We start from the raw sequence: 20,986 nt of genomic DNA on the forward strand, positions 1-20,986 counted from the left end.
TTAAATGTCCTTTCTCGCATTAGCTGCATTCAGATCGCCGCGAGTGACGCCGACATCGAACGCTTCCAATTCGATAGGTGCAATTAAAGGTAAGCGAGAGGTGGTGATGAGATGACTGGTTAAAAAATTCGTGAAAATTCCAATTTTCATTTCGAAGCGAACTTATCTCGCTGAAACGGAGTTCTGTATGATTCAGCCCGATATTGAGATGAAAGGAATGCTTTAACCGATCCGGGTGCACGAGAGTTATGGCGATTCGGCCGGCAAACGAGCCAACGTCTGTCGTCGTTAAAATCCACCGAGACGAGCAATCGTCACGAAACGTCAACGTCGAGGAAATTAATGATGTAACGTGACCCTGTTTGCCTGTCCGATGACTCAGAATCCATACCCGGACAACCATGTTTTGCGAGACAACTCGGCGAAAGGTATAGCGGTCTGACTATAGGCGCACGTGTTCCACTCACGTGACACAGGCCGACCGAAAGTTGTATACAACACGCCGGAAGTCGATTTCCGCGATTACGCAACGCGCAGCACCGTCCGAGGATTTTTGAAAAATTTTTTTCCATTTCCATTAGAGGATTTTTCAATTCCTAAGAGTTTCTCAATTTTCTTATTCATTTTTCTGGAAATTGTAGCATTTTTACTTTGGGGAATTTTTTACAGAAGATTACAAAACAATGCGACAAATTCGAATTCGTAAACTAAACTGTGCGTGTTTAAAGCAACGTCAAACAATTTGTTTCAAATTTCTATTTCATACACCCACACTTCCAGCAATAACGAAGATAATTACGGCGAGCGTTGTAATTATTCCATGCCGCGCACGTCAATAAATTGCTCAGGCTCCCACAAATTTGTTCGGAACTTTCCCGGAGCATAGTTTTAATGTAGCTTGCCTAAACTACCACGTACGTTTTGAAACTTTCTCAAATATAGTTTTGCGATGTATCGTCCACTGAATTATCCGTAAGTTTGTCGAACACATTGTCGGCGCTTGCATACATTTTTTCCGACTCCGTTGAACCTGGTACTTCCTCTACACAGTGTGCTCATAAATCTGAAACTTTTACAGTCTGTCAAAAAAGCTCTATACACCCCCAAAATGGTAGACAGTTTTCTAAAAGTCCGCCGAACACCTTGAAATATTCCAAACACTCAGAATGCTTCGTTTTGAATAAAAATTTTTATTTTATTTTATTTTTTTTTTGCAGTTCTTTCCCGGTAAAATTTTCTCCAAAATTTGTTATACGTAGACCCGGGTTTTATGATAAAAATTAGAAACAAAATTTTAAATGCTGTTGCATTATTTTCAATCGATTCAAACGATTAAGAGAAGAATTGAATGTTTATATAGCTTGTTTATTTGCCAATAAATGCAATTTTTATATTGCATAAAAATCCCGCAGTCCTTTTAACATCTGGAACAAACTCGAGTCGTTTGAGCCCATTTTTGGGACATTAATTTTGTCTGTTTAGTGTACTATAGTACATTCCGCCAACGTCCAAGAAATGGGACGGGTTTTAATTTTTATATTCAAATGAAAACAATAACAATTATGGCAAAAATAGTCCCAGTTGGTTAGTATGAATATCATTAATTTAATTTTCTTTTGTATTTTTGAATTGCGGCGGGTCATGGGTTAAAGTGGTTTTTCTGACCGACTGTAGTTCGACAATGTTGCGGACTCGATTCAAATAGGGTATAGCCGAGCCGTGGCGGTGTCTCGTTAGAGAGAAGTCGATTTCTGGACAGTGTAGGTGTGGAAGAAGCCAACAGCTCATTAAGGGGATGACGGGTAAGTCCTTAGAGGAGCAATTCGGTTTCTTATAGAACCGTAACACGCCACCCTCGTCGAATCGAGGGCCACTGCAGCCACTTTTTATCTCCAGGGACCTCGAGGAGTCCTCCTACACGTCCCGCTATCTCTTATCGGAGTCTTTATCAACGGCTGATCACTGTTTTTCGTTATTGTCCCGCCGTTAATCACCGCTCGACGTCGATCCATCCTTCAGAAATCATCCCCGAGCTCCTATTCCCCCTAATCTACGCGACCGGTGGCCAAAACTCCATTAATAATGGAGAATCGGCTGACCTCGAGGTCAGATTAGAAGACAACATCGGAGGAAGACGATAACCATAAGCTCGCTCGAAATTGCGCGTTCCGTTCGTTTGCTACGAAATTACGTTCCATTTAATCCGAATTTAATTGAACGATTTTAGAATATTGCATCTTTCGAGTTTTCACTAAAATACTGTTCGAATAGATTTATTTGCGAAAAAATGATCTACTGTAAGTTTCACCTTCTTTCGATAGCAATGTACGAAACGTTTCGTTATCGTTGATCTATAAGTCAGCCTATTTCTCATTTGCTTCTTCAATCCGGAATTAATGTAAACGTACTTGGAAAAACAATGAAAATTGATTTTGAAGTTTAAAAAATTGAAAATTGTTAATCACAAAGTCTAGTTATTACTAGACTGTCGATCTCCATGCAAATTCCGATTTTCGCCAGGATTTTTATAAAAATTTGACAAGAGAGGAAAACTATACTTTGCTGACTGGAAAGAGTATCCCGTTAAAAATGAAAGAAAAGTACTATTAACTTCCTCAACATATATTGCATTTTGCATTTCGAAACGCTAACCGTACCGAGCTTAAAGTTTGTATGCGTTTTTTTATAAAATCGACAAGAATTTATTTAAATTTCTCGCAATGTTTAAAACAGTGTGTGCTCGAATGAAAAAATTAGTTTACTAACTTTCGATGGAAGCGTCTTTACAATTTCAATAATCGTGAAATAAAGAATGCGAAATCGGTCATTTAACCGTAGCACGGTTTAGCGTTAGAATGCCTAGGACGCCTAATCGAACTCGTCGTGCGCACAAGCAGCTCCTCGCACAAATGACCGGCTCTGTTTCGCCGGGATTATGGCAGCATTATCACCGAGCAAACCAACAATCCGTCCCAGATTCGCGGCTGCGAGCACGGTCGCGTAATTAAGAGCCACCCGGTGTAATAATCGCAGCCCGGGCGGCTCGAAGGGCGGGGGAGGATTAATCAAGAAAATGAGGAGGCTCGGAGAGCCCAACAATGTATATATGTGTGTGTGTGTGTGTGCAACGATGCTCGAATCGAGGAGATAGGCCGAGTCCGACTGGTGAACTTGACCTTCACCCAGCACGGCTACCTTCGATCGAGCCTCCAACGCCGGGAATCCCCCCGAAAGAAGGTTAACAGAACCTTCTTGGAGGGCACACGTGTGATGCCGCATTAAGAAGGGCCGGCCAGGGTTGGCGTGACTCCTACCCGGCCTTTCATCCAACCACGATGCAATCGAGCGATTCGCGTGCGAATTCACCGACTGAAATCATCCTAACTCCCACCCCTCCCCTCGTCCGCAATTTGTCTCTCCTAGCATCAATCAACGACAAACCTAGTGTTCCCGATTTCTCAACATTTCTCACTTCTCGAGAAATGAGAAATAAGACTATATTTCTCGAGAATTCTCGAGACTTTTTACTAAAATCAAAAAATATTGGGAAACTTTTACAAAACTTTTATAAAGTGAGACATCACGCTTTTGTTTTGAAATCACTTCTTAAGAAGCATAATACGTCTAATGTAGAATCAGACAATCTACTTCTTTTTTTTTTTTTTTGTAACAAAATCTGTAGCCGTAGAAAAATTTCTTTAATTTTGTGCGGATGTTGGCTTTATCGTATAAAGCCAAATAAACAAAGTCAAATTAGCACTAACACTAAACCTACCGAGCCTTAAAAGTGACTAATACATGTTGTTTTATGAAAATGACGAGATTGACTTTATTTGTATTTTGTGGGGTACGTATTGTAACACATGCTCTCCTAAATATATTTATTTAATCATTTCCCACGAAAGCATCTTCAGTAATTGTAAAATAAAAAATCTGGAACGGTCATTTTGACAGGCGGTGGTAGGTTTAGTCCTAAACCTATCTTAGAAAAAACCTTAAACCTTATTTTAGAATTGTTAAAATTATAAAGACTCTTCCATGTGAAATGAAAATTTCTGAGATGAAACATACACTGTTACAAAAATAGCATATTCCATACAGGGTGGAAATTATAAAGCGTCACAGACGAATATCTCCAAAAATAATGATTATACGCAAAAATGTTTCAGCTGAAATTTGTCCTGCCGGGGACATCATGCGGTGGGACTTTTATTTTTATCCCAATGGACACTCCAAGGTGAAATGAAGGTCAACTTTTTTCTTTTCAAATGGATTCATATGCCTTTTTATCCACCATCAAACAGTGCGTTTTAAGATGAGTTTACTGGCCTATGACTCAAGGTCGTTCAAGGTCAAACTCGCAGAGAAATGTAGAAAAGAAGTTCTGTTTGTACTTTAATTCGTGCCTTCGAACTTTCACACCGAAACAATAACATGTGTTCAATATCAGCATTACTCAGGACAACATCAAGGTCATTATCAATGATATGAAAACAAACGTATTTGTGTAATTACCGTGCTCTATTGCAAGACAGTCGGATTACTTTCATTGCTATTCGTGCTAAGGTATCCTTCTCTGAACAATAGTACCTAAGCGAGTGGTGAAAATGGAAGTGTATGAAAATTGTTTTGATATGTTTATGGTACCAGCATTTCCCTACAAGTTTGACCTTGAACGACCTTGAGTCATTGAGCTCATCTTCAAACGCACTATTTGATGGTGGATAAGGAAACATACCATTCCATTTAGAAAAAGAAAGTTGACCTTCACCTCACCTTGGAGTGTCCCCCTCGGAACAACTTTCATCTGAAACATATTTGCGTGTAATCAATATTTTTGTAATACTTTTTGTATTACTCTTGTAACTTTTATGAAGCAATACATGCCTCGGTAGGTTTAGCGCAAGCATTGTCTCACCTCGATGTTTTGTGTACTCGCTATTCTTTTCTACGTTCGACTTCAGCGGATCAAAGAATGGTGTCTGTACACTATTTGTCGCAAAGTTTTCAAACATGTCGAGCAGTGTCTTTGGTTCCCCGTTGAAGTCGACGGAGAGAATTTCAATTTCGCATAAAGAGCCCACGATTGAATGGTTGTGACTGGAAGTTGGCAGCGGCGATAAGGAGAATGACGGGTGCCTAACCGGTTTAGGATCGCAGTCTGCCACGTGTCCGGGTGATCGCGACACGGTCCGATAGAATCGATCCTCGTGACCGGGGATCGTCGAAAATCGCGCGGGTCGCGTGCAACAGCCTCGCGATTCGAGGATTAAACGTCGATGAAAGTCGCGACTACCACGGCCAGGTAGTACTCCCGTCGCAGTGCACTGTCTTTATCCGGCAAGGTCATCGTCGAAGCGAATAAACGAGATGACTCACGCGGGATTCGCCGAATGCCTCCGCCATTGAGCGAATCGTGGCCGCATCGATCCGCTCCGAGACGAATTACGCGAAATCGTCGCGAACTATACCGTGCTGAGCCGCTATTTGCCCGAACACGCCTACCTCCGTTGCATCTAAACCTTTCGGCCCTGAAGGGACACCTACGCTCCTACACCTGCCCTTGAATATTCGCTAAACATTGCACAACCGTCACAACTTCGTGAAAAAAAATATATTATAATTGGACCGCGGATTTTACGCATTTGTGATAAAAATGAGATGAAATTCAACACTAGGTTTACGGGACCCGTCAAAATGGCGGGTTCGAATATTTTTAATTTACGATTATTGAGATTGTGAAGATCCATCTACGTGGAATTACTCAACAAACTTATTTTCTTTGGTATATATTATTTAAAAAATTGCTGAAAACTTGATTAGCCACATTCCTCTTATTTTTATGAAGTAATGTAAAATACTCACTTTTGATGCTCCGTAAACCTAGTGTTAACAGAGTGGAATTATTTAAAAAAGAATGACATTTTCATCGGACTTGTTTGTTGCAGTTAATTAAATTTATATTGAATAATAAAATTTATATTAAATTTTTATATTGCATAACGATCCGTAGTGTGTTTATAATAATTAGGAACAATTCTAGTATTGCTTTTGTTTATTAGATTGCTGAAAATGTAAACCTGAGCAAATGCATTCAATTGCATTTTTGTCTTGTTTGGAAAATGAAAAATCGAATGATTCTTTTTAAATTTCGCATAACGGTTGAAGATAAAGCGAAACTGTATTATGTTCTATGAAATCTAGAAGTTCATCATTTTTGCAATGTTTGTGCACGCTATCAATGCATAAAGTTCTGCAGTTCATCAATAAAGATAGTAATACATTCATTATGGAGTAGATGCATGTGTTACGAATCAAATTCAGTGTAGATTGCATTAATAAAAAATTAATCTTTGCAACAAATTAAAATTAATCTTTGCAACATCGACCGAACATGAGGCACACACTGTCCTTTTATTAACACTAGGTTCACGGGATCCGTCATGATGACGGACTCTAATTATTTCAATTTGAGATTATTTAGATTGTAAAGATGCATTCATGAGGAATTATTCAACAAATTCATTTCTTTATAAAAAGAATGGCTAAAAATTTGGAGAGATGCATTCTTAATATTAGGCCGTTGCATGATTCAGAACAGTAACTTTAAACAAACAAAATTTTCTCTAAATTAAAACTCATTGATTAAAGGGAGCATCATTGTAGTCGTCATATTCTGTCAAAAAATTACGAGTTTTTTTATTACACTATGGCAAATTTTTGGTTGTTCACCTTCCTCGTTTATTAGATTATCATTAGGGCAGCGGATCTTTATGCAAAATAAAAATTTTCTACCTAAATTGCAACAAACTGGAACGAAATAGAAATTTATTCTCTTTCCTAATATGTGTAATAGGTTGAAAATAATATAACAGTATTTTTTAATTTTTCTAATGTCCCAATGTTCCAATGTTTCCAATGTTTTCTAATGTTATGTTTCTAATGTTTTTCTAATGTTACTGTTTCAAATTACACCTACTCATTTTTCTAATAAATGCGCAAAATCCGCTGTCTAATTGTCATCTATATTTTTGAGCTCTTTCTACCGTTGACTAATTGTGAGTTATTTACTACCACATTTTGACCAACCACGGCATAATTTTGTCTTCAATACGTTTATTTTTTCGCTCATTTAAACAGAATACTCGTCGGTCACATTAAACCAATAAATTTCATTTAAAAGTCAAGTTGGATATGCAGATAGAAACTGAAGGCAGGACTTGAAAGATTATAATATTATAGTATTTCTTGATCGAAACACTTTATAAAATTTGCATTCTGAAATTGGTCATTTCGTATCATTTCGGTCATTTTCGACCTAACAATTTGTCACTTCTAGGGCGCCGTAAACCAAGTGTGAACGAATCGATTCGCACCCTTCGATCGCAGTTGGAGTACAGTGATTTTCCTATATATATGTCGCCAAAGCCTAGACGATAAACGTCGCGGAATTCTCCCCACTACCGCGGGTTAGTCACGAAGCTCGAGAGGCCTCGTATGTCTCCTGGACGATACACGACGCCGACGAGACACGTCTTGTTGACATATATCGAGAATTCACTGTAGTAACGACAGTTTTGCGTCAGACAGAAAGTCTTAAGGAATCTCGACGAAGCGCGAGGAGACATAATCGTGTAAGCTTTCGGCCATACCACCGAAAGGCGAAGGGAAGCCCGCAACAGCGAAAACATCAATGAAGTCCGCGGCCTAAGAAACTAAGTAGTATCACCGTGTACGGTGACCGTCTGACTAGTCCCCGGGCGTCACTACTTGAAACAGGGTCACCGCGTGACCGACTATTACGCAGCCCTAAACACGGTGGAAATGCGAAAGGCTGACACCGTACCGACCTAACCCACTGCGAGGAGTCACGATCGCCCACGCAGCGGACAGAAAAAAACCGTACGCTAATGAACATTTAACGATTCAGGGAACGGCCGGAAACGTTTCCGCAACGATCGAACCCGTGGCTCTGTTTTACGGGGTTCGAACTGCTCGAGAAAATACCCTGACGCGAGGGCATTAACGACAAAGCCCGTTCGCTTTTTAACAGTCGCCTAAGTCACTTCCTTTTTACTTCTCCCGCGACCATACGCTTCAATGAGTTTTACTCAAAAACTGACCTATTTGCTAACCCTTCGCGGTCCTACGCCGTGCCAGACACTTTTTCCACCAATCGTTACGCGTTTTACTGATTTATGTCCGTCAATATCAGCAGCTGCGGATCTTTATGCGAAATAAAAATTGTTGGCAAGAAACTATAACTGGACCTCTCTTGTCTCCTTTAACAATCTTAATAAGTTTAATGCTCCAGTGGTTCAAATTGCCCCAACTCGTTTCTGCCATAAATGCATCAAATCCGCAGTCTAAATATCAGTATTACAACTGCATAGTATTAAAGGGCAATTGTAGCAAGTGGATTGCAGTACTTTGTACAAAATAAATATTTTCTGCGTCAATTGCAAGGCGTAGAAACCAAACAGAAAGTTCTTTCATTCTTTAAAAATTTTAATGGATTGAAAGTACCAGATTGATATATCTCCCGATTTATACTACATTCATCATTATCAGTACTACTAGAACTGCATGGTATGTAAGGGAAATTCTAACAAGTAGATTGCAGTACTTTGTACAAAATAAATATTTTCTGCGTCCATTGCAAGGCGTAGAAACCAAACAGAAAGTTCTTTCATTCTTTAAAAATTTTAATGGATTGAAAGTACCAGATTGATATATCTCCTGATTTATACTACATTCATCATTATCAGTACTACTAGAACTGCATGGTATGTAAGGGAAATTCTAACAAGTAGATTGCAGTACTTTGCACAAAATAAATATTTTCTGCGTCAATTGCAAGGCGTAGAAACTAAACAGAAAGTTCTTTCATTCTTTAAAAATTTTAATGGATTGAAAGTACCAGATTGATATATCTCCTAATTTATACTACATTCATCATTATCAGTACTACTACTACTGCATGGTATGTACGGGAAATTCTAACAAGTAGATTGCAGTACTTTACACAAAATAAATATTTCCTGTGTCAAGGCGTAGGAACCAAACAGAAAGTTCCTTAATTATTTAACGACTTTAATGGATTGGATATAAGATATTGATACGTTTAAATTCTATTCCCTCACTGTTTTACCTACTTTTTCAAATATTCAAACACAACTGACTCTTGCCAAAGGAGGGATTTAAGGACGAAAGGCAATTTTATGTTCCTAAGTAGACACTTCCTTCATTAGCATTTCCTCAGCGTTATCCGTGGAACTAGTCCAATCACGATTGCCCGCAATGTCTTTCGCGTTGACCAATTAAGCCTGTAGCCACTGAACGAAGCGCTAAAGAGTACGGTTACACCCCCAGAAGTTGGGATGCAGATGGCTGTTGCCAAAGCAGGACTTTGAAGATCAAAGACAACTCTTCCTATAAGTAAAGAGGGGAACTTCGGTCCTCAGCGTTTTCTCAGCTCTTTTTCGGGGAATTAGCTTTAATGACCAACACACTGTCTTCCCTTAATCAATCAGGCTTAGAGACGTTCAATGGACCACTAAAAGTCAGCCCACACCATAATTCCCCGTCTACTGAAACAATTTGAAGGGTATTAAACATCTCCAGCTAAAAGTCAGTTTCGAAATAAATGACGTGAATGGGACCTTTTCAAATTCAATAAATACAGTGAATTCTCGATATATGTCAACAAGACATGCGTCGAGTATCATCCAGGAGACATACCCGAGCCCTGTTACACCCCGCGGTAGTGGGGATAATTCCGCGACGTTTATCATCCAGGACTGGGCGACATATATAGAGAAATCACTGTACATAGAAATTTTATTTTTCGACGGGAAAATTAATGTAGCTTACTTTTAATCGTCGAATTTTCTATGACCCTTTCTCCCATCTTTCAACAAACTCTTTTATGCCATTCTCGAAAAATTGTTGCGGTTTTGAATGAACGCTAGAACTACCGGATCAGTCAAAATGACTCGCTCCTACTTTTTTCTTTTAGAAATATCGAAATTATAAACACGTTTCCATGAGAAACTTTTTTAGTAAACTTCTCTATTGGAGTAGATATTTAAACGAAAATTAAACGAAATCTAAACAACTGCAATTTTAGTAATAAACCAAGATGAGAGTAGTGACAAATGAGTGACCAGAAACGACAAGAATGGCGATCTGAATTTTCTTTTGCAATGTAACGGAAAAATATATATGGGATATTTCTTTCCACGCAGATTTTTTGATACGTGTAAATAACATCCATTTGCTACATCGGGAAACTCGGAAAAAAGTAATAAACAACTGCAATATTGTTGTCGTTATGTATGCCAGTTGCATTCAGTGCACGGTAGTTCTAGTGTTAAAAAACAAGAGGACCCTGATACTGCTGGTACGGGGTTGAAAGAGTCCTCGTCCCTTCGCAAAGAGGATCCCACCCTTTTTTTTCGTGGGGAAAATGTCAAGAGGATCCCACCCTTCAGCGTCGACTAAATCGAAGGATCCTGCGACGAAACAGAAATCTCGGATCGACAAGAATCCGCGATTCGGTCGCGTCCGCGGGAATGCGCGAATCGATGAGCTAAAAAAAAGAAAGAGTGCAGCCGCATGGACGATTTGGCGTGCGCGATAATTGCGGGCATAGATCGTCGGGCGATCGTGGCCGAAGACGGGGAAAGCCGAAAGAGAAATCGCGAGTGGATAAGCCGACTAATTAGCAGTCACTCGACCTAAAAACGGGCCTCGCGACGTCGGATGAGCCGCGCGCGGAGGAGACACATTAACGGTTCGACACGGTGGGAAAACGGGGAACCAGTATAAATATCCCCGAGGCTGCACGCGAGACGATGCGAACCGGCGAGAAGGGGCAGGAGAGAAACGAAGAGAGAAACGAAGAGAGAGAGAGAGAGAGAGAGAGAAAAAAAGCCTTGCACCTCCGGACACGACGGTGTGCGCGGCTACAGGGCCTCTTCGAAAATAAACCTGCACCACGTGCAGCCTTGATCCTGTGCACGCAACAGTGCATACACATGTGACACGTAAGCGATGCCGGTGCCGGCGCGGGCCACACGCACGTGCACACTCAGCCGCATACCGGCACCGCATAATATTGCAGGCCGATTTATGGCACGGGGGACGGGGGTAAGGCTTCGGAAAATTTACGATCGGCCGCGCGATTTGTGGCTTTCGAATTGCACAGACCTCGGACGGAGAGAGAGAGAGAGAGAGAGAGAGAGAGAGAGAGAGAGAGAAACGCAAACGCGCGCGAACCCCCGGTGCATGCGACCCCGAGGAACACGGTGTGAACCACCCCTTTACCCTACTGATCGAGTTTGAGACAATGGGGTGGCGGTCTGGTAGCCTCGAGTTGAAGGCAACACTCTTCGGGGTTACTTCAACCCGGTCGGAAATTAGAGGCTCTTCCCAGTTTCAGGATCACCAGGCAATTTTCGGGAACCTTCTGCAGGGCGACACCGGGGCCAAGATTTTGGAAGAACGTATAAAAAAATATTTCAATTAAAAAAATTTCTAATACAGTCAGACCTGTCTTTGTGCGGTAGATAGGGACCGCATGAAAGAAACCGCACAACAAGAAATATTCAGGAACTTCATAAATAGCTATAACTAATAATTTTTTACAACATATTAAAGAAAATTTCTTTTATGCGGTGGAAAGTGACCGCATAAAAAAAAGTGTCGCTTAGAAAATATGTCAAAGATTTACGAAATAGCAAAAAAGTGCCTTCCGAACAAAATAAATAATTAAATTACACATGGAAACATTTTTAAAAAATGTTATTTCTCATTTTAAACATGGAGAAATTTTCAAAATGCACATAATTCAATACTACTCGTCGTAGTCCAAAACGCGCATCTTTTTGTGATGAGAACATTACAAGGGTATTATAATGCCAACACCGTTGGCATTCAGATACCGCATAAAAAAAATCGCAGAAAACCAGGTTTGACTGTATACCACGTTTTTACGACGGACTATAAAGTATGAAATAATTTTTCCTAGCCCCATGCAGATTTCTAACCCCATACAGATAGTCCTAAAAATTTGTTATTATTAAATAGTTATTAGATATAAAATAAGCGATTATTAAATAATTATTTTCTGCTTTTTAGCCTTGTGCGTATTATCATTCAATTCTGAGCTATGTTTAAAGTTTCAAGTCTCTAGCTCGTCGGGAAGTTAGTTTAAAGTCAATTGCAAAATTTATACCGAACAGACAAACAGACAGACAAAAAAGAGAATTAATAAAAACGTGAGAAAAATAGATACACTCTTCTTTATCGACTAATTCATTGTTAACACCGACATTTCTTGTATATCTATTCCTACCGTGCGCGATCAAAATGACCGGTCCTTAAAAAAAATTATTGTTAATATAATTAAACGTAGATACTACTCAATTTGTTGCTGAATGAAGTAGTAGATTAACAACTTCCATAAAATGACCTACCATGATCAAATGACCGGTTTCATATTCTGCAATTATCGAAATTATAAAAATTCACTTATGGAAATTAACTTCTTGAACTTGAGTGATAACTCTGAAACGCCACTAGAAATTGTTGTGGCATTGTTTCAAAGAAATTACAAAAAGTATTACAAAATATTTGTTACACCACAAAATTTGTATTCGATAGATTACTAAACATTTAAACATTATACGTGAAAATCGGATCAGTTTCGTATGAATAAAATGAAAATATTCTAAGGCGGAAGAAAAATTTAGTTTTAGAATGAAAATGGCGCCGAGTGCTAATGGAATAAATTTTGTTGTCCAAGCATCTGCAAATTACGGACATTCACAATAAATTTAGTGTTGCCATTTTTATAAGGTAACCTTTATCAAATACTTTTAATGCTTGGCAGATGTTGGCTTGGTTGTTGTTAAGGGTGCATTCCCGACGAGAATCGTTGAAGTATGAAAGAATATAAAATCGCAAGAGCAAGGGGCACAAAACCATTGAGGTACGAGGGAAAGTAAAATTAAAAGTTTTGCTACAATGAAAGTTGTGTTCGAACAATTCCCATAAAAGATTCATTAAGTATCCTACGGTGGTAATTACAGGGTGGGGAGCGATGGCAAATGGCGCGGGCTATTTCCTCGGTTGGCAAATCAATACCACATCGTGAAAAATGTGATACTAATGCTTTACGTGCTCGGATATCCGATATACAATTGGAGAATCTGATCCTTCACACCTACACCCATTTAGCCTTGTGTTGGGAAAGCTTTGACTCGTCTTCCGCAGTGGTCTACTATGACAGACATCCTCGTGCCGCCTTTAACAGAAATACAATTCTCCCACTTGCATACCATTAAAAACGTTCGTAATTACATAAAACAGTTCAATCATCACATAGAGATCAAACGCCATTAATATTGCGGATATCACAAACGATTTTCCCTTGAACAATTTTCTAATTACAATATTCATTTGAGATCGCATAATTAAGGCTCGTAATCTACGATCCTTTCTACCTGTACGCTCTCTCAGACATTAATTACAAAGAGCTGGACTTATCCTTCTCTACAGATGAAACACTCCATTAAACTTCTGCCGCCCTGACCTTCCTCAATTATTCTCTGACCAAAACGTTCATCGGGAAACGAGCAACTGGACTCAGGGATATACAATTCAACCACACTTAGTTATTAGTTGTAAAATAAATCGAATTCATCCCGTTCTGCAGAATAAGCATCGTTAACTTTCTGAAAAAATTATATTATTTTGATGGAAATATTCCGAGAAAAGCAACCCCATTCAGCTCCTAATTACAGAAGGTCGAATCCATCCCCTTTCATGTATCAAACGTCATTAATCTTTTGGATCATAACACTACTTTTCCTCATTTACCAGTTTCCAACTGTAATATTCAGGGAAAAATTAACCACTAGGCTTGGCAGTCTAGAATTCAACCCCTTCCAGCTCGTAATTACAAAAAATTGACTTCATCCCCTTTTATAGACCAAGCATCATTAATCTTTTGGTTTCTAATACTACGTTTCCTCTTTTACAGCTTTCCAACTACAATATTCACTGGAAAATGAACGATCAGGATTCGAAGTCTACAATTCAACCCCTTCAATAAATCAAACAACGTTAATTTTCCAAATCCTAACACTGCTACATTCACAATTTTCTAATTGCAGTATTCACTGATAAATTAATGATTAAGCTTTGCAGTCAACTGTTCAACACCTTTCGGCTCCTAATTACATTACATTGATTTACATTACATCTGACTGCAATAAGAAAACGAGCAATCGGATTCCATCGCATATGGGTATACAAGGTAATGAAAACGCTGATAGAGCAGCCAAATTAGCAGCCTGCGACACAAAAATGAAACAAATCACCCATTATACCAGACTAAACGATCTTAAAAACCGCCGAAATGAAATTTTTAGGAAACAGGTATTTGACAAAATTAAAAGGAATTATATACAAAAATATCATAATGAAGGAGCGGATTTTGAGTGGCATAAATTTCCAAGTCCAGTAGATCGTCAAATTCAAACTTCAATTTCGAGAATCAGAATTGGGCACTCAGAAATAACCCATTCATTTTTGTTAAATAAGAAAGAAAATACGATCTGCGATATATGTAAAGTACCAATTAACATAAACCACCTAACAATAGAATGCTAAGTAGAATGCTAACTAAATAGAATGCTGAAAAATGTTAAGTTGCCTAGATCCTTACTCATTCTGTTAAGTTCTAAGGAGTATATCGCCGGTCTTGCCAAGTATATCAAGGATACAAATATGTATAATATATTGTAAGAAAATGTGACCTTTGATGTTGAAGCAACATTAAACAAATAATTAAAAAAAAAAACGAGCAATCAGATCTCGCAGCTCTCAATTAGAAAAAGAAACCGAGATTAAGTCCTTCGACAGGTGCAAATTTCGTAAACCCAGCGGCGAGTTTCGCGTCCCACCATTTCCGTGGCATTCGCATTCGCGAAAACCGTAAATAACGGGTAGGATCCGTGAAATTTTCGTTGCAACGACGACTCCAGAGCCACGAGAACGGCGCAGCGCCACGTAGTCGTGCACACCGCGGAAGCGTGTTTCAGAAATTCCGGGAACAGCTAAAACCGGCACGCTTCCGCATAGTGGTGCAGCCGAAAAGCCGTCTTCGATAAACAGAACAGAAAGTTCCTCGATTCCGCCGCGGAGTCCATGACTCTGCCCCCGCGATACAACGAAGGGGTGGGAGGAGGGGTCGGCCGACCGAGGGAGCTTATAGAGGGTGGCGAGGAACGAGGGGCTCGAGTAAAGTCATAAAAGTAGGGCAGTAGTGCGGTAGAGCAATCAATAGAGGCCGGATCATGGTGGGGGCTGGGGGGTATTAAGCCACCGTGGAATTTCGGACCGCCTCTGGAGGGGATGGACCACCTCCGAAACGAAAAAATATCATTTCGAACGACTCCGTGCCGTCCCTGAGCAGACCATGCACCTCTCGCATCCGTTCCCGTCGCCTAATCGCCGATAGAAATTGTTCAACCCTCTGAAAACCATTTTAAATATTTAATATTGAATTTGTATGTAATTTCCCATCTACCGCATTCGCTGGGTCCTTCTTGACCCATTTTTCAGACTAATTCCCAATAGAAATATTTCTACCATTGACAACGTAACAAATATTTAATTTGCAGATTATGAGATCTAACCGCACTACCCCTGGGTTCTTCTTGACCCAATTGAAATAGAAACTGTCTGAAATACTGAATATTGTAAGTGCTTGTTATTATTATAAATGGGCCAAACCTGCTGTCTGCTGATAAATAATTCACAATGCATGAGCATTCACGGTAATTAATTAAAACTCCCATCAGCATTCAGTATGAAATAGCTATATTATAACCGGACTGCAGCCTTTATGCATTTGTTCCATTTATTACTGCGCGGATTTTCATAAAATTGTGTGTCCCGTTTATTCCATTTAAAATTAAGATGCAGAGTATATGAAATTAATTTATATTTTATTCAGATTTCCGTCCCAAATGGTAACAGTGTTCGCACGAACATACGCAGTCCGACAGCAACGTTCTCCAAACAAATTCGAGCAACGGAATGACGAACGGAAACAAAGTGCAAGCTCGAATGTACTTTTATTTTATAATTAGAAAGCTCGTATCGATTCAGAGCGTATACATCTAACAAACTTCATAGTTTTAATCGTCATTCCAGGTTATTTTGTTGAATATCAAAAAGCCTGGTGAACTTCTCGGAAAGCAGATACGGGGGCATTTCCTTTTCCGAAAACGGAACCGAGTCACGTGACCTTCCCAGATCCATAAAACCGTTCTACTTTAAATAAAAACCACGGGCAGGGAAAAGTTCGCCGATAACCGCGAGAATGTTAATCGTGTAACATAGCGATATTTCATTTTCGCGTAGCCGCTCATGCGATCTTTCAACGTTTATTACTCGAATAAAATTATTCTCACCCTCACCCCCCTCCCCCTCACCCTCAAGATCGCCGCGAAAACAAATGAGGATTGTGAACGCGAGAGTTCAAGCTAATCTTAACATCGCCTCTTGTTTATCGATCCTCGTACGGACTGTTCGTTGGAATTCTGTTAAACAACGTATCTCATCGGTGATTCCGGCTGGGAGGTTGACAAATCCAATGTCAGCGAACAGATCGCGATCGAGATGCGACTGTGAACATTCTAAAAAAAAGGAAGGGAAACAGAAACGATAACACCGTCTCGGAAAACAAACAGTTGACAAGAGAGCAGCCTTGCTACGCCACCGTTCTCTTTAGTCCCGATTCTCCATTATTTTCGAACGCGTTTTCGGCTGTTCGGGACTGGTTTCGTTCCGGGGGGAGAAAAGAAGGCGAGACACGGGTAGAAAGTGTTTGTACGTACAGGTATGCGGCGTCGGCGAGCATGTGTTAAACGATTCACGGATCTTGTGTGTGGCGTGCGAAGAGGTTATGATCGACGAAGGTGCATGGTAACGAGCGACAAGCACGAACTGTTCCGTGAACGAAGCGAGCGAGCGTGAGGATATGCCCCTCGACTGGTGTCTCGCGAACGATTTTCATTCTTAAAAACCCGCTGTCGAAATTCGGACAGCGAGACACCTAAATGCTAAAGCCCCATTCTCACCACCGCAATTCTGTACACGGTGGTGCGTGAACACGGACAAAGCGACGGCCCGAAAAGAAACAGAAAATCGCTCGGACACACCGACACCATCGATTCCCGCACGGAGGACAGTCGACGAAACGGGCCGTTTAATTAACCAGCTAATCCGCTTACCTGCTTCTAAATATACCCGCGACACAACTCCACCATTTCACCGATTTTTCACCGCACTCTCGAGGGATCGCGTTATTGTTGTCCTTTGCTGTTTTTTTAAACGTGCACGGATTATCGGTAACGCTATCTGTCCACGCGTGAACGTATTAAAAATCGTTCAGACAGAGGGCGCTATTGGTCACTCCCAGATGGCTCTGCCAGGCACGATTTAAATTCCACTTTTGGCGGGAATCTGGAACATTGATAAACCCTTTTGTCTGATAAGGATTACTAGACGGCGGATCTTTGCGAGAAATAACAATTTTCTAGCTGAATTGCAACGAACTGGAGTGAAAGAGAAATTTATTTTCTTTCTTAATATGTTTGATTGGTTAGAATTAATGAAACGGTATTTTTAAATTCTTCTAGTGCTTTTACTGTTTTAACCCTTTGCACTCGAGTGGTGACTCTGAAGCACCACTAGAAATTGTTGTGGCATTATTTCAAAGAAATTACAACAACTATTACAATGTATTTGTTACATTACAAAATTTGTATTTAACAGATCACTAAACATTTAAATATTATATGTGGAAATCGGATCAGTTTCGTATGAACAAAATGAAAATATTCTAAGACGGAAGAGAAAAATTTAGTTTTAGAATGAAAATAGCGCCGAGTGCAAAGGGTTAAATTACACGTACTCATTTTTTTCGTAAATGCATAAAATCAGGAATCTAATTATTGCCATATAGCAGGAATTGAATCGGTAGTTTTTTAACTTAAATCTTGTACGCGGTGATGGAGAAACTTGAGTACAACGAAAATGATTAAGAACGTAATTAAAAAAATATTTTGTAATGTTCTTCAAACGATGAAACATTCCTGAAATCGTATAATAATTAATTAATTGATGAATTGTCAAGTTGAACGCGGAAAAAAGGTCAAGGGTTCCATCTAGAGGCAAGCGCCAGAACTAGGTTACGCGAAAAATTGAATTCGAAATTGGAAGGCGCGAAATACAAATGTATTGATACCGAATCGTGTTTCTTATAATTAAACTGCGGATATTATGCATTTATAAGAAAAATGAGTACATGCAATCAATTAAATATCACTATCCTATCATTTTTCATTTATCGCGAATGTTAAGAAATAAATTTCTATTTATTTCCTGCTTGTCGCAATCGATGCAGAACATTTTGCATAAAAATCCGCAGTCTACCTACAATTCCTCGCGGAACTGTTTCCTTTAGTAAATCTTAAGTTCAGCCTATATTTGTAAAGAACATAAGATTGTTTATTGGATATCAAGGTTTACAAATATTATCACACACTTGTTATGAATGTTTCATTGGAGATGGCTGCCTTATACGTATCGTACAAATATAATAATTATATTCTATAATGGCTGTGTGTATATATATATATATGTATATAATGTATATAAATACTTAATTATCTTATAAAGTGGCGGTGTTTTTATTTACATACATCGGTGGCCTGTATTCTTCTTTTTTTTTTTACTTTATTCTTGATTATCGTCGGATCTCGTTATCAGCAATAGCCAGTCCGTGAATCGTTGATCAAACAGACGAATGAGAATGAATGACAATGAGAAGAATGGGATGAGCGTGAGGATGATGACAATGATAGAGATTATGACTACAATATATGATGTCGATGGAAATGATTAAAAGCAACCAGCCTCTGGCATCTCGCAACATTCATTTATCCTCGATATTCCCAGCATACATAGAAATCAATAAATAATAATTATATAGAGAAGGATAGAGCTATCCTACTATACTTTTGTGGTAAAATATTTCCGCAGGCCGTCTCGTAGGCCTGTTTTTACTTTACTTACAAAGAGCCAGTCGCCCCTTGAACAGCGCGATAATTACAAATTCTCATGTATATATTACATATATATATATATATATAATATACTTAATGTACAAGCTGTCCTTTTCCTATCGGTATAGCTCAAACGCGTCTACGCATTCTCGTCACTGCTAATCGTAACATTTTACAAAATACTTCAGATTTTGAAACGAATAAAAAAATATTACAGAGATCTCGCTCCAAGAGACCTCGCCTACATCGGCCATCGGCTCCGCGCAGACTTTCCATACAACTTTCATATACTATAAATGATTTTACAATCTCGAAAGTTCAAGAGACTAAACGAAGCACTTAATTCTTCGGTTAACAAACCCTTTCGGCGGGCGAATTGACATTGTCTTGATAACACCGGGATATTTCAAGAGAGTTTGAGCCAAACAAGATGGCCGATGTTCGCACGGTGGTCTCCATCGAGAGACCAGTCTGTACGATCGCGTGTAAATTCGTCCATTCGAAAAGAAAAAAAAAATGACAAATGTACGTAATCAACGAAACTCGTGCGCGCACGACTACCGGCGTCTTAATACTACTCGCGTTACCCTAACCGAGCTAAGCCGATGACAAAAAGAACGTGTTCGCTCGAAAAGAAAAAACTCGGTGTTTCACGCGCGCGGCATCAAATATTCGAGTAATATGCAATACTCTGGGCATCGGCCCGACGATTCCTAAAACGGGAGTATCACATATTGCTTTGTACTATATCCATATTAGACTTCTGCCGCAAAACGGAAACCCCCGTCGGTGCATGAACCCATCGCGTACAGGACTGTTTTGTACAATACAGGGTGTCTGTGTTACCCTGTATACTCAACGTTTAGGAAAATACGAAAGTGCTTAAAAATGATGGTATATAGTACGGAATACTACAAGCGACGTACGCCCTCGATCGCGTCACAATTTCTTCGCGTGAATTGTCACGTGATCCTGCTTATCTCCGGTATCTCAATCTTGTTAATACTAAAGAGACCGCATGATGGTCGCCGTAAAACGTGTACAAAAGTTATACGTAGCAAATCCCTAGCAAATGGAAGGAAGTATTATTTCTATTATTTATATGTATATATCTCGACGGATATGGTAAAAAACGGTCGTTAGATATTCTCCATTGTAAATATGCGGTTGTCGGATGTATCTAATGTACGTGTGACAGTAAAAAATTGTTTAAAGCGACCACGGTCGCTCTCGCGGCGTCCTCGATAAAACGAAAACAACGTATACGCGCACACCTTACGAACAACAATTTGTAAACATCTGTTAAAAAATAGCTGCGAAACTCGACTACCGAATTTAATTTTATACATACACTATTCAATTAGACCGTACCCTTAACTGGACGTTTAGAACGTAATCGTTACATTAAGGTAAATCAACTATCGAAACGGTAAAAAACACATCCTCCTGTCACGTTGACGTAGTAAAGCCTACCGTTAATACCCATACTCGATGTACGCTTTGTTTGTTTGTCTCTCCACTCTATCTTTTCTTTAATTCTAAAATAAGGTTTCTCGATGAGATCGTAATACTACAAATGTCTCGGTTAGAATAATACACGCGTATCATTCTCTAGTGCGTATGAAATTCCTTAGCGAGCTGCCGCAGATTTTTTTTTTTTTTTTTTCTTTAAGGCCGTTTACAGAAGGTTCAGCGTGGAAAAGTCTCTTTCAGCCTGTCAAATCAAATTCGCAGAATCACAGGAAACTGTTTCAGTGAAATTTACAGACGGCTGATCGTAACGTAACCTGATAACACGTCGACTGTTCGGATCAGTGTTGAACGAAATTCTGAATGAGCCA

The 20,986-nt window shown here is 39.5% G+C and overlaps 1 protein-coding gene across 3 annotated transcripts in view; it reads right to left on the minus strand.

Annotated features, from left to right (window-relative positions):
* Positions 1-17,525, minus strand: part of LOC143359886 (uncharacterized) — a 73,535-nt gene extending 56,010 nt beyond the window's left edge. For all 3 annotated transcript variants that reach the window (XM_076798280.1, XM_076798259.1, XM_076798233.1), the window contains exon 1: positions 17,310-17,525. The gene's annotated coding sequence lies outside the window, so the exon portion shown is untranslated. The remainder of the gene's footprint in view (positions 1-17,309) is intronic.
* Between the last annotated feature and the right edge of the window lie 3,461 nt (positions 17,526-20,986).

Source organism: Halictus rubicundus, chromosome 1, assembly GCF_050948215.1.
Source record: "Halictus rubicundus isolate RS-2024b chromosome 1, iyHalRubi1_principal, whole genome shotgun sequence".
NCBI classification, from domain to species: domain Eukaryota; kingdom Metazoa; phylum Arthropoda; class Insecta; order Hymenoptera; family Halictidae; genus Halictus; species Halictus rubicundus.